The sequence below is a fragment of the Myxine glutinosa genome, chromosome 2 (assembly GCF_964187855.1).
Source record: "Myxine glutinosa chromosome 2, kmMyxGlut1.1, whole genome shotgun sequence".
NCBI lineage: Eukaryota > Metazoa > Chordata > Myxini > Myxiniformes > Myxinidae > Myxine > Myxine glutinosa.
The window spans coordinates 183,877,483-183,890,948 of NC_136262.1; the positions used below are offsets into that span (position 1 = coordinate 183,877,483).

The 13,466-nt window shown below is 50.9% G+C and overlaps 1 protein-coding gene across 11 annotated transcripts in view; it reads right to left on the minus strand.

The window, feature by feature from the left end:
- LOC137421009 (uncharacterized) overlaps positions 1–13,466 on the minus strand; it is a 75,305-nt gene that overhangs the window by 18,073 nt on the left and 43,766 nt on the right. For all 11 annotated transcript variants that reach the window (XM_078772042.1, XM_068106637.2, XM_078772043.1 and 8 more), the window contains one exon: positions 905–964. The gene's annotated coding sequence lies outside the window, so the exon portion shown is untranslated. The remainder of the gene's footprint in view (positions 1–904; positions 965–13,466) is intronic.

A 13,466-nucleotide genomic window follows, 5' to 3' on the forward strand; every position in this document is an offset into this window, starting at 1 on the left:
CATATGGTGGACACAGGAACATCAAGGTCTCTGGAGATGGACTTGTCACCTTGAGATTGTCCATACTTGGCTACAATCTTGTGTCTGAACTCCTCAGACAATTCTCTGGTTTTCTTTCTTTCCTCCATGCTCATTGCAGAACACACAGTGACACAAACCATCAGAATGGCTCCTTTTCTCTATTCAAACTGGTTGAATGAGTGATTTTTATATTGCAGGCACCTGCAACTCACCGCAGGTGATTCCATTCCAAAGTAAAGAAGAATCACCTGCTTGAAATCTAATTATTTCGAACAACTTCTAAAAGGTGGCAATAATATTGTCCGGGCCATTTTAGGATTTCTGTGTGGAATAAGCTAAGATTTAGTAATTTTTTCAGCTTTTTTGTTTTTTTGCTCCACTGCAAACTAAAGAAATATTGATGTGGATACCAAAATATTTTTTTATTTCAACAATTTTCTGGAAGAAATGGTGCATTATTTGAAAAAAGTGCAAGGGTACCAATATTTTTGGACATGACTGTATGAACTACAACATGTGAATGCCAAACATAAATTACATGTGAATTATAACATGTGAATTCCAAACATAAATGCTATATTGTCCACAACTATTCTACTTTAATTACTATTTCGATAATCCTTCATATTGTGCCAGTGACGTTATCCCCTTATAACACGAATATTTCTTTTTTGAGACCGTCCCACGACCATCAAGAACAGGGTCGCGACCATGGGTTTGGGAACCACTGCCTTAAACCAAGGCCCAGACCAAATTCAGATGTGTTGCCAAATAAAAATGGATTTGTTGCTTTTGTTAAGTGACTCCTTTCTCAAACTCCGTTTAAGTTATCCTTTTGTTTTCTGGTAGTATTGGGAGGATTGTATGACTCATGCAGACTTACCGACAAACATCTCCAGTTTTCAAGTCTTTTTTGTTGATGCACTCCAAACAAAACACATATCTGGTGACAGAGAAGGAGAGGGATTTTCAGGTACTCAATATACCAACTTCTTGAACAATAAATAATTTTATTGATGGTGTTTTGATGAGCTGTTGTTCCCTAAAAACCGTGTGTGTGTGTGTGTGTGTGTGTGTGTGTGTGTGTGTGTGTGTGTGTGTGTGTGTGTGTGTGTGTGTGTGTGTGTGTGTGTGTGTGTGTTCAATATAACTTTGTCTTTTCTAGAGAACCATTTTTCAAGGAAAGATGTGGGGATGGTTTCACATGATCATTTCTTATGATCATCCCTACCTTGTTTCCATAATTTTTGGAGCAACATTCCTACATCCCTATATATTCAAAAAATTGTTTTATTTCATGTTTCTTTACTTTTTTAAAGAAATACATATACATACATATATATATAGATATGCATATATGAATGAATGAATGAATGATCGTTTTAAGGCCATTTTCCCCGCTGGAGCGGGGGTTAGCCTTGCGGGCCCCGTGACAATCATGGTTCCCTGTTTGAGGCAATGTTTTTTTTTATGGCCGGATGCCCTTCCTGACGCCAACCCTTGGTCGCCTCTTACGATGCGCAGGGATACGGTGTACCTATTCTAAATCGGGGTACATACATCCTCAGTGAAAGACACATGAAAGCCCGCTTGGAGTTTGCAAAAAAGCACCGACAGGACTCTCAGACTGTGAGAAACAAGATTCTGTGGTCTGATGAAACCAAGATTGAACTGTTTGGCTTACGTCTGGCCACTCTGCCATATAGCCCAGATCGGTGGAGTGTTGCAGTGATAATTGTCCTTCTGGAAGTTTCTCCCATCTCCACACAGGATCTCTGGAGCTCAGCCAGAGTGACCATCGGGTTCTTGGTCACCTCTCTTACCAAGGCCCTTCTCTCCCGATTGCTCAGTTTGGCCGGGCAGCCAGCTCTAGGAAGAGTCCTGGTTGTTCCAAACTTCTTCCATTTAAGAATTATGGAGGCCACTGTGCTCTTGGGAACCTTCAATGCAGCAGAATTTTTTTTGTAGGCCTCCCCAGATCTGTGCCTCGACACAATCCTGTCTCTGAGCTCTGCAGGCAGTTCCTTCGACCCCATGGCTTGGTTTTTGCTCTGATATGCATCGTCAGCTGTGAGACCTTATATAGACAGGTGTGTGCCTTTCCAAATCATGTCCAATCAATTGAATTTACCACAGGTGGACTCCAATCAAGGTGTAGAAACATCTTAAAGATGATCACGAGATGTTGGAACATTGCTGCGGGGATTTGCTTCCATTCAGCCACAAGAGCATTAGTGAGGTCGGGCCCTGATGTTAGGCGATTAAGCCTGGCTCGCAGTCGACGTTCCAATTCATCCCAAACAGTGGCTACAAGAGGAGTCGCAGTCAACTGTATCAGAGTATGTGACAACTGTTAGTCACAGATTGGCTAAGGCTTGTGAAGTAGCGAGAGGAAACTTGAAAGTAGCACAGGACAAAATGAAAGTGAGACATGTCAAGACTTCTCAAATAAGAAATTTCAGTCCTGAGGATCGAGTGCTCGTGTTGCTTCCAGTTCCAAGTCAGCCGCTGCAGGCTAGGTATTTTGGTCCCAATGCCATCGAAAGGAGGATCAATGAAACGGATTATGTGGTGACAACTCCAGACCGACGGAAAAAGCGGCAGCTGTGTCACGTTAACCGACTGAAGAAATATTATGAGAGGAAGCCTGTGGAAAAAATGGCACCGGTCTCACCTGTAGTCGGTGTGCAAGAGAATCCAGAGTTTGAGGCCAGTGTGAAGTTCGATAGCATTGATGACCGGGCTTGCCCCAGATTGACGAACACCAAAGTGTTAAAGAACCCAGACCAGAAACTAGGTCGTTTGACGAGGGAACAACAAGGACAATTATCCAACCTAATTTCTGAGTTTGTGCATTTGTTCACAGATTTACCTGGTCGTACCGATCTGGTATGTCATGATATTGATGTGGGGGAGGCAACACCCCTACCGAATGAACCCTGTTAAGATGAAATATCTCCAGCAGGATGCTTTATCCAAAGTGAATCAACTGTGCATTGTTTGGAATTTTTGTTGCGAAAGGGATTTGATCAGCCATAGTTTTGATTTGTAGTTTTATGGGTGTGAGTATTACTTTTGGTTGTTAAAGATACTTTTTGTATGGAAAGAAAATTTTCACCGTGTTCAAACTTTCTTCCTTGAAGGTGGGGAGTGTTACGGACTCGTCACTTCCACCTTTGTTGTTGATTATTTACTTGTAGGATTTTTAGTTTCAGGTAATATTGCTGTTAAGATTTTTGGTGTGAAATGGAGATGACTTCAGTAGCAAACGGTAAAAAGAAATGTTTGTGGAGGAAAAAGAAAAGAAGGAGGAGGAGACGGCTAGGAAAGAGACACAGCCGTGAATCGCGTCGAGGCTGTGAGTGGACTTTTTTGATATTGGTCGCGAATAAGTTGAGGCTTCCCGGGAAAGGGATTGTCTGCGACATCGTCATATATTGCGAGTTCAATTAAACCTGCGTCTCAGGTTTTATCACCAAGTGTGAGGTATTGTTGGAGAGAAATCAAACGCCTCCATTACAGGACTATACACCATTTTGTCCTCGAAGAAGAAGAGGCTGTCCGCTAGGTGCATCTTGTTTTGTCGTTGGGATTCCCAAATCGACCTCATCGTGTTGATTGCTGTTGGTTTACATATCGGCTCAATTCCCATATCGACGTCATCATGTTGATTGCCGTTGGTTTACATATCGGCTCAATTCCCATATCGACCTCTCACCTCGTAACTCCTCGTTCGTCGTCGTGCCGATACCTGCCTATTTATTGTCATTCTGCACAGCTTCAACCAGCGTGGAGATCTGTGCACGGACTTTGGGGAATGTTACATTCCACTCACGTTTGGCATGTCGTGAGTTTATTGCTTTGAGAGCATTGGGGAATGATGGTACCATCATATGTATTGTTCATTTGATGCAAGTAAAGCCTGGTGTCGGTTTAGCGGTTAGGGTGCCGGCTTGGGATCCTAGGATCCTGAGTTCGAATCCCGGTCGATCGCTGAATTAACGCCAGGGGGGTTGACTCAGCCTGTTATCCTTCCGAGGTCGGCAAATTGAGTACCAGTTCACTGGTAATTCCCTGTGTGTTGCAAGAGGCGACTAACACGGTTGGCGGGAGGAAGGGCATCCGGCCATAAAACATTGCTTCTAAAAGGGGACCACAGTGCCCGAAAAAGGCCAACCCCTGCTCTGCGGGGAAAAATGGCTTCTAAAGATGGTTATTTGATGCAAGTGACATTTTCATTGTACTTTCTTTAATAGTGTTATTATTGTGTATGCGAGAGTTATTAATACAATTACTTGCTTTGTTCTACAATTGCATTGGTGTGGTTTTACCATGGTTTGTTAGAACACTCAAAAATACAAACCTTTCTGCCGTATTCCCTCTCGAGACTCTGAGGTGCACCGTAGTCGGGGTTTGGGTAGGTAATACGTAACACGACCTAGACAGTCAGCTGAACAGAGTAGGTCAGCAGGTAGGTTCTCATCGGTAGCTTAAATGACTTTTTGGAAAATATATCCTAACTTAAGTTTTGTATGTAGCAGATGGGACCAACATTTTTTTTCCAAGCCATCCCTAAATAGAATTACTGGCGTACTCTCTGATATGAGCCAGCAGGGGAAGATAATGGATAAGGGGAAGGATACAAATGAGTGTGGAAGTATGAAAAAAGTAAAATAATTATATATATATTGTTACGGACCGCGGATTAGGATGTTATTTTACCGAGCGGTGGTATTACCGCGACCGAACAGTGCTTCCCTGACTAAAACCCGATTCAACCCAAACGTTGGCCGTATCGCATCGCAGCTGCTCAATCGGGAAAACTCTAAAGCGACCGAATGCAAAGAGGAAGAAGACGTACAGAAGAGTAACTGCGTTTTTTATTATTCACACATAAAAGCAAAAAGAAAGCAGTCACGTTTATTTACAGGGACACGAGACGCAGGTGACACAGTGAAATCTTTAGCTTATCTAACAGGCTTACTTACTACCCAGGGACAAGACAAAAGACAGACTACGAACACACTTACACGGGGAATGATGATAGGGATGGCAGGTGGATGGCTGGCGGGATAGGGAGGTGCAACTGGTCCTGCAGCACGATCGGGTCGTTGGGCCGCCGCCGTTCCTTCGCGGCCCTGCTCCGAACTGCCGTCCAGGTGCCACGCTGCTGTGGCTGCAGTTTCGGTGGCTCGAGCTGCTGTAGATGCAGTTTCGGTGGCTCGAGCTGCTGTAGATGCAGTTTCGGTGGCTCCAGCTGCTGTAGATGCAGTTTCGGTGGCTCAAGCACGCAGCTCAGCTCTGACGACCCAGCTCTTGTCTCCTCCCTCCTTGTCTCAACTCTGTCAAAGCTCATCTCTTGGACTCAACTACTTCAGGAACGCCCCGCCGGTGGGTTATATAGGCCCCGCCCCTCAACCTTTGCGAACCTCCCCCAAACGTTCTCTCTCCGCCCTCTCAAGCCAAACCCCTTGTTCATGGTTGGTCGAGTGGGGCTGGCTCACTCCTCCCCTCTATGACGAGGTGGAGACACGCCTTTCTTCTCCGACCCTGCCTCGTGGTCAATGGCGGCAATTGGAGGGGATGCAATTGCCAATCGACGAAAGGGGGAATGGAGGTTTTTGGGAATGGGAATGAAGGGAATCTATCTCTTTTTCACTCGGTGCAATGGAGTATTATTCTAATGGAAGACAAGGCCTTACCCTAAAACACATAATAAGATATAAGCTACTGAACAGGGGTATTCTATGATTGGCTGACGTGGATGCTTTATGGACTAATTACCGAGACGCCCTTTTTATCTTTACACAACTCCGGAGGCAGGAGGGGCCATATCCAAACAATGTTCATCACCATTTCCAATACAATACAATTTTAAAAATGCCATCCTCATATCCGCAACACTGCACCCTCCTCCTCTTAGGCACGTCCCGGGCCTACAACTTTTATTTAGTGTGACACGTAGGTGTAGTTCCCTCTACTTTTAATCTGACCCTGAGTGCGACAGTTTTAAAACATAAATAAATGTGTCCCGCTGCTCCATTGCACCCTGCCTAACAGACTTACGCCCACAGTTAACCGAATTGCGGAATGGTCTTCAAACTATACATTGACGGTGGGGAACATTATTTACAATTGACGCTACTTTTATTTACAAAACTAACCCAGGACCTGTAATTGTTCTTTCTAGGGGGGGGGGGGGGGGGGACAGTCTGCTCTGCATCGACGCACCATGAAAGCACCCAAAACGCACCAATACACCCCCAAGCACCAATCGGTGCAGTCACCATTGTTCATCAGTGTTCAATAAAAATAAAATCAACAACCCCTAACCCTGCAGGTGGTCTCTTGCTCTTCGGCTCCCTCTGCTGGCTATTATTATTTTCTTCCAGTTGTTGTCATTTTCTTTGCTTTTCTTACTGGCGGCCTAATTTGAACTGAAAAATGCACCCAAGGTGTCCTTTTTATTTATTTATGGCCCACCAGGTCGACTACGTGTGGTTCACCTGTGGGGCATCGGTGCCCTGTGGCCAAGGTCCGCCAGCAAGATTTCGGGCCCTCATGGCCGGTTCCAGCAGAGGGGCCATGCCCCAACCCATGGGGTCCATAAGTGGTGCTCGGCCACAGACATGTGGTCCATAATGTGGTGCATCGATGCAGACAGCTGGTTCTGAGAGTTCCGGGCGCACAATGGCCGACTCACGCACGCTCCCCTCGGCGCCCAATGGCGCACAGGTCATGTGGGAAACAAAAGGGGGAAGACAAATGAGCGAGGGGTAAGGTCACAAGGGTACACATCAATAAGGCAATGCAAGGCGAAATGCGTACGGAGGGCGAAGTGAGAAAGCTCGTCCCTACCGTACGTCACCCCCCTGTCACCTACACTACCCTTGCCCTTACCCCATATGTACAAAATCTACACCTTTACAAATTCGCCGCTACCGTCACGTCTTCCCATATTTCCCTTCTACACCAAATTCGTCTCCACAATCCCTCTATCCAAAATTTGCCATCATCAATTCATCATCAATCCTCATAAGGAGGGAGAGATGGAACATCAAGCACAATGTCACACCCACGTCATGATGCGTCTCACAATCCAAACGTTTGCATCATAAAAAATAATCAAAACATGGCATGGTGTGGAGTAACTGTCACCTCAGGTGAGTGGATGCAGATGGTGCGAGGAGACTCCAATCCTAACTATCCTCTAAATGACATTAACCCACTTTACACTACCCGGGGTCTTTCCCTGCCAATCCATTGGCCAACTTACACTATGGGTTCTAAAAACCAATTCCCATTGACCAATCTGTGGTGCTTCTCAATTTGGGGTCTCACTCCCCCGATTCATCTCCCGGTGCCCTTGCACAATTTCTGGGCTGTGACGTGTAGCTCTCCCAGCAGGTCTACCCACCTGCACACCTCCACCACTGCAGTTGCCACCTGAGCTTACCTAGCTCCTCACCCTAACCTAACTAACTGGGGAAGGCCCCTCCTGGCTCTGTCACCCCACTCGGTGCCCTCTGGCACTGGGCTACCCGGGTCCGTCCTCCGGATCCTCGGGCCCCATCCACAACAACTACTACCGGCTCCCAGAGCCCACCTGCGGCCTCACCTGGCCGACATCCTCACAGTGGTGGAGTGCCCAAACCAACTACACACACTAACAGGCTACACACCCAGCCATTTCCACAACACTAATTGACCCATCCAAACATCATTCTTCCACCCGCACCACAGATGCCAATATCCAACCACAATTTACCTATACCCTCTACCTAACACTTACACTACCGCCCCGGGTATTCGTGATGGGGGTCTACTCTTCCCCCATTCACACCTTCGCACCATCCACTCCACTCCATAGTTTCCACCATACTCACTCCACGACCATCCATTCCAATACTCCATATATTCCACACTCCATGTATTCCATACACCTGTTGGTGCACACCTGTGCACTCACACCTGGTGCCACCTGCACCCTCCTTCCTTCCTGGACCATTTGGTCAACACAACACACATCACCATCACTCCCTCATACACCGCTCCATCCACCTGTCCAGTTGCACACCTGTGCAATCACACCTGTTCCTCACACACTTTTCACAATACACTTCTCTACACCTCCAACACTCACACGGCATCATCTCATCTAACTACTCCCCTCTGAAACTTGCGCTTCCCAGTCGTCCCTTTAAACTATTGCGCTCCCTCGTCATTATCATCCACTCGAAACTACCTGCGTCCCCACTACAGGTATCAGTCACTAACTAAACCTTAACGTTACCTAATGTCATCTTCTAGGTCCCTACACATTATCCAAACCCTCCCTCGGCGAGCTTACACTGCCATAAACCCCATAAGCTAGTGCTCCTTTGCCCCCCTTGCGAGGGATGGTGGATTGGCCTTGGCCATCCCATCACATGGGGCATCTCTTACTATCATCCCCCCAGTCCTCTGACGCTACGAGCCCCCGTCGCAAGAGGTACTGGGTCCTGCCTCGGCATCTAGAGCCGAGGCGATCCATGAGGGCGCCTGCTCGCCGGCATAAGGTCTTATCTGGTCGGCATGGACGATCCGAGGGGGGGGCCCGTGGCCCCATTTTGATCTTAATGACCACGTCACAGATTTGTGACAGGACGACTCCCGGACCTTGCCAGGGGGAGGTGAGTTTTGGGCACCTGCCCTTCCGCCTCCGGGGACTAAACAACCAAATCTTCATCCCCGGAGCGTATTGACTCCCCTGGCTCCGGTCGTCATACCTGCGCTTCATCTTGGCCCCCGCCAGATGGAGCTGGCGGCGGGCGAAGGCATGGACCCGCTCCATGCCTTCCTCCAAGTGACGTGCGTAACCCTCCATCGGCGGTGTATCCGTGGTGTCTGGCACGGGACCGCATAGCAAGTCGGCGGGAGCCCGTAACTCCCGCCCATACATAAGCAACGCTGGACTGCATGCGGTGGCCCCGTGCTGGCTAGTTCGGTAGGCCATCAACAGGTACGGGAGATGTTCGTCCCAGTCATCCTGACGGGTGGTGGTGAACAATGCCAGTTGTTGGATCAATGTTCGATTGAACCTTTCCACCATCCCGTCAGATTGTGGCCGCAAGGGCGTGGTCCTGGTTTTCCGAATTGACAGGAGTCTACACACATCTTTTAGCAATTGACTTTCAAAATTTCGACCCTGATCGGTGTGCAGCTCCTGTGGAATCCCGTGCCGACATACAAATCCTTCTACGAAGGCCTGCGCCACAACCCCGGCTTCTTGGTTGGGGAGGGCGTAGGCCTCCGGCCACTTGGTGAAATAGTCCATCACAACGAGGATATACTTATTACCTTGGCGGGTGCGGGGCAGCGGTCCTAGAATATCCATAGCCACCCGCTCAAGGGGGGCCCCCACCTGATGTAATTGAAGGGGGGCCCTCATCCTCCGTGCTGGTCCCTTTTTGGCAGAACAGGCGTGGCATCTCCGACACCAGTCCTGTATGTCGCGCCCCATATTCACCCAATAGAACCTCCGGCGGACCCGAGATATTGTCTTTGTCCTGCCCACATGGCCGCCGGAGCGGGTACCATGCACCTGTTGTAAGATGACGTTCTTGAATTTGTCTGGGACTATCACCAGCCAGGAAGTTCTATCAGAGGGAACCTCCACCCACTTGCGATATAAGATGTTGCCTTTCAACTCCAGGGTCTGCCACTGAGCCCAATACGCCTTTGTTTGCGCCCCGAGGGGGGTGACCTCTTCCCCCTTTGGTCTTTGCCCCAATTGGACCCAATTGAACACCGGCCCCAGGACAGGATCCTCCTGCTGGGCCGTGCTCCAAGCCAAATCTCCAAATTCCTCGTCCGCGGTTAGTGGCAAAATTGGCCCTCTCACCCGGGTTGCCCGGACGACGAGAATCGGGGCAGAATCGCCCAATTGCTCCCTCTCCTCGTGTCTCGCACAAAATTTGCAGTTTTCCCCCAGACAAGGACGCCGAGAGAGTGCGTCCGCATTACCATGGGCCTTCCCGGCCCTATGGGTCACATTGAAATCATACTGCTGCAACTTTTCCAACCACCTTGCAATTTGGCCCTCTGGTTCCTTGAACCGCAGGAGCCATTGCAGGGAGGAATGGTCAGTTCGAACCGAAAATTTCCGCCCGTACAGGTACGGGTGGAAATGGTTCATGGCAGTCAGCATAGCCAATAACTCTTTGCGAGTGACACAATAATTTCGCTCGGGCCTACTTAAGGCCCGACTATAGTAACCAATCACTCTCTCCACGCCCTCCTGTGTCTGAGACAAAACTGCGCCCAATCCTTCCTGGCTCGCATCCGTGTCCAGGGTAAATGCCCCTTTACTAGTGGGGTAAGCTAGAAGGGGTGCGGATGTTAGACACCCCTTCAATTTTTGGAAGGCCTCGTGGCACTCCCGTGTCCAATTAAATCGCGTCCCCTCCTCCGTAAGCCGGTGGAGGGGACGGGCCAACTCCGCAAATTTTGCCACAAAGCGCCGGTAGTAGGAGCAGAGTCCTAAAAATCCCCGCACCTCTTTGATGGTACGTGGTGCGGGCCACTCCTCTACCGCTTTAATTTTGTCTGGGTCTGTTTTTACCCCCTCGCGGCCGATCACGTGACCTAGATAGGCCACCTCTCTTGCAAACAAGGTGCACTTACTCGGGTTCAGCTTTAACCCTGCCTGTCTGAGGCACCCGAACACCTGGTCCAAATTAGCTAACGCCTGGGGGAAGGTCTTGGCATGTACCAGGACGTCATCCAGGTATACCAGGCATGATTGCCATGGCATGCCGCCTAGCACATGCTCCATTAATCTCTCAAAGGTGGCGGGGGCGTTACACAAACCAAACGGCATCACAGTGAACTGATACAGCCCCTTACCTGTGGAAAATGCCGTTTTCTCCTTCCCTGTCCGATCCATCTCCACCTGCCAATACCCACTCTTGAGGTCCAAAGTTGTGAACCAATTTGAGCCCGCAACGGCATCGAGGGTGTCATCAATCCTTGGCAGGGGATATGAGTCCTTGAGTGTCACGTTGTTTAACTGGCGATAGTCCACGCAGAATCGCGTGGTCCCATCCTTCTTTTTGACCAGCACAACAGGTGACATTCAAGGACTTCCCGAGGGCACGATCACGCCTGCGTCGAGCATTTTTTCAACCTGCTCGTCAGCTTCCGCCCTCTTGCTCCAAGGGAGCCGTCGGGCGGCCTGACGAATAGGCCGGGCCTCACCGGTGTGGATCTGATGTTTCACCAGGCCCGTACGTCCAATATCCTCGGTGGACAAGGAGAAGAGGTCCAAATGGGACCCAACCAGTTTGTGTAAGGCCTCCCTCTGGGTACCTCCCAACTCTACGCTACTACGATTTACCATCTCGCAAATGGGATCGGGCCAATTCCTAGTATTTATTGAAGGCTCCCCTTGGGGCCGGCTCGGCTGGACGTTCTCGCCCCTCACTGACGCGACTTCTCTAACTGGGGTGCAGCCAGCTATCTTCGTGCCCCTTACCATAGTGCGTGGTTCTGTGCTAATATTAATTACTCGGACGGCCACTACCGGCCCGTCCGTTTTTACAAGGGTGCGGCCCACGATTAAACCAGGTATGGATCGCGCTGCCACCGGTTCGACCAGGCCGCAGGATTCCTGCCATGTCGGGCGGGCTGACCATCGGGCCGGCACTATGGCCTCGGCCCCCGGAGGGATGGTCATGGCCTCAGGAGCCTCCAGCTCCACCCTCTCGGCCGTGCTCACCCCCTCCAATGGCAGCTCTTCCACCCCCCATTGCAGGATCCCCCGGCCCAAGTCGATTTTACAACCGCCGGCAGTCAACAAATCCAACCCTATTAAGCACGGGTCGCACACCTCCGCCACCCAAACCTCTATCTCTTGCTTTACCGATCCCAACTTGAGGGTCACAAAACCACGCCCTATGATCGGAGCCATTGCCCCGGTAGCCAGCTGCAAGCTATGATTTTCCAGACGCTGGATTTTACCCCAGCCATCTGCACTCGAATTAAGGACCACGGGGCTGATGATCGTGGCGCTGGCTCCCGTGTCCACCACGGCGTCTACCCCCACGCCGGCAATTTTGCACCGAATTGTCAAACTACCTGTTCCAATTTGGCCACAATGAATGACCTGTCGCGTCAACGAGGGCTTCTCCCCATCCCCTACTGCCGAACACCGCCCTGCATGCCCGGCACGTTCTAGTTTCCCGGGCCCTGGCGGGGGGGTGTCTGAGGTCGGCTAGGCCGATCGATACGGGGCGGAGTTGAGGGCATCGGTTGGCGGGGAACGTCCCGGCGCAGAGCTCGACACTCCCACGCACGGTGACCCATCCGAGCACAATTATAGCACCTCACCTGGTAAGGTGCTTGCCTCCGGTATTCCAAATCCCCCCCCCCCCCCCTGTATGTCCGAATTGGGGTACTCTGTCGGGGACTACCGGGGGCCACCACTGGAGCCGCCTGCCATGGTCCAGGTCCCGCTAGACGCCGATCCACAAGCCTCCGAACCATGCTCTCCAGGTCAGGGCCCCCGTCGGGGGCGGGCCCCCTTAGGGGGCCGCCCCCCATCTCGGGCCCCACCTGACGCACCGCCACTGCATGGCGCTCGCCTCCCCGGGCCAGGGGCCTCGCTGCTTCCCAACGGGCTGCAGCGTCGGCCGCCTGACTCATGGTCTGCGGGCGCCACATGGCGAGCTGTTGTCGGAGCTCCAGATCCGGAAGGGCCTGAATAAAGTGATCCAGCGCCAGGCTTTCCTGGGAACTCGCTGCCATGTCCGCGTGTGCAATCCCTACCGCGCGGCGAATATCGTGAGCAAGTTCCCCGATGGTCTCCTGGGGCTTGCGTTTACGCTGCGCAAGTTGAGCTTTAACAAGCTCGCTTTGCTGCTCGATACCGAAACGGTTAATTAAAGCCGCACGGAGAGCTGGCTGGGTGAGAGCACCCGGTGGTAAAGCTGTCAGCACCTCCGCCGCCGCACCGCGCAGTGCCCCTACCAGGTGTACTCCACCTTCGTCCGGATTCCAACCGTTGCCTTTACACACGTACTCAAACTGCGCCAGGTCCGCCCTCAAATCGCTTTTGCCGTCATACGGCGCGAGTGGGACCTTGTGGGCGCCCAAAGGTCGGACCCCGCGCGTCACTCCTTGCGGGATCAACGCGGGACCAAACCGTTTGGGCTCCCACAGTCCGCTATTCCCGGGGGGCTCCCGCGCGTCCCCCGTCCCTCCAAACACTACCCCCCGTGGTGTCGATGCCTGGGTCGCCCTTCCGCAACCCGCTACCCACTCCATACCCGCACACCCTTGCTCACCAGCACCCCCCTCACTCCCCATAGCCAGACCTCCTTGCACACCTCCTCTTTCCACCCACTCCGGACCAGTCACACACCTCACCATTGGTCCCTCACGAACACCCGGGTCTAAATCAACCC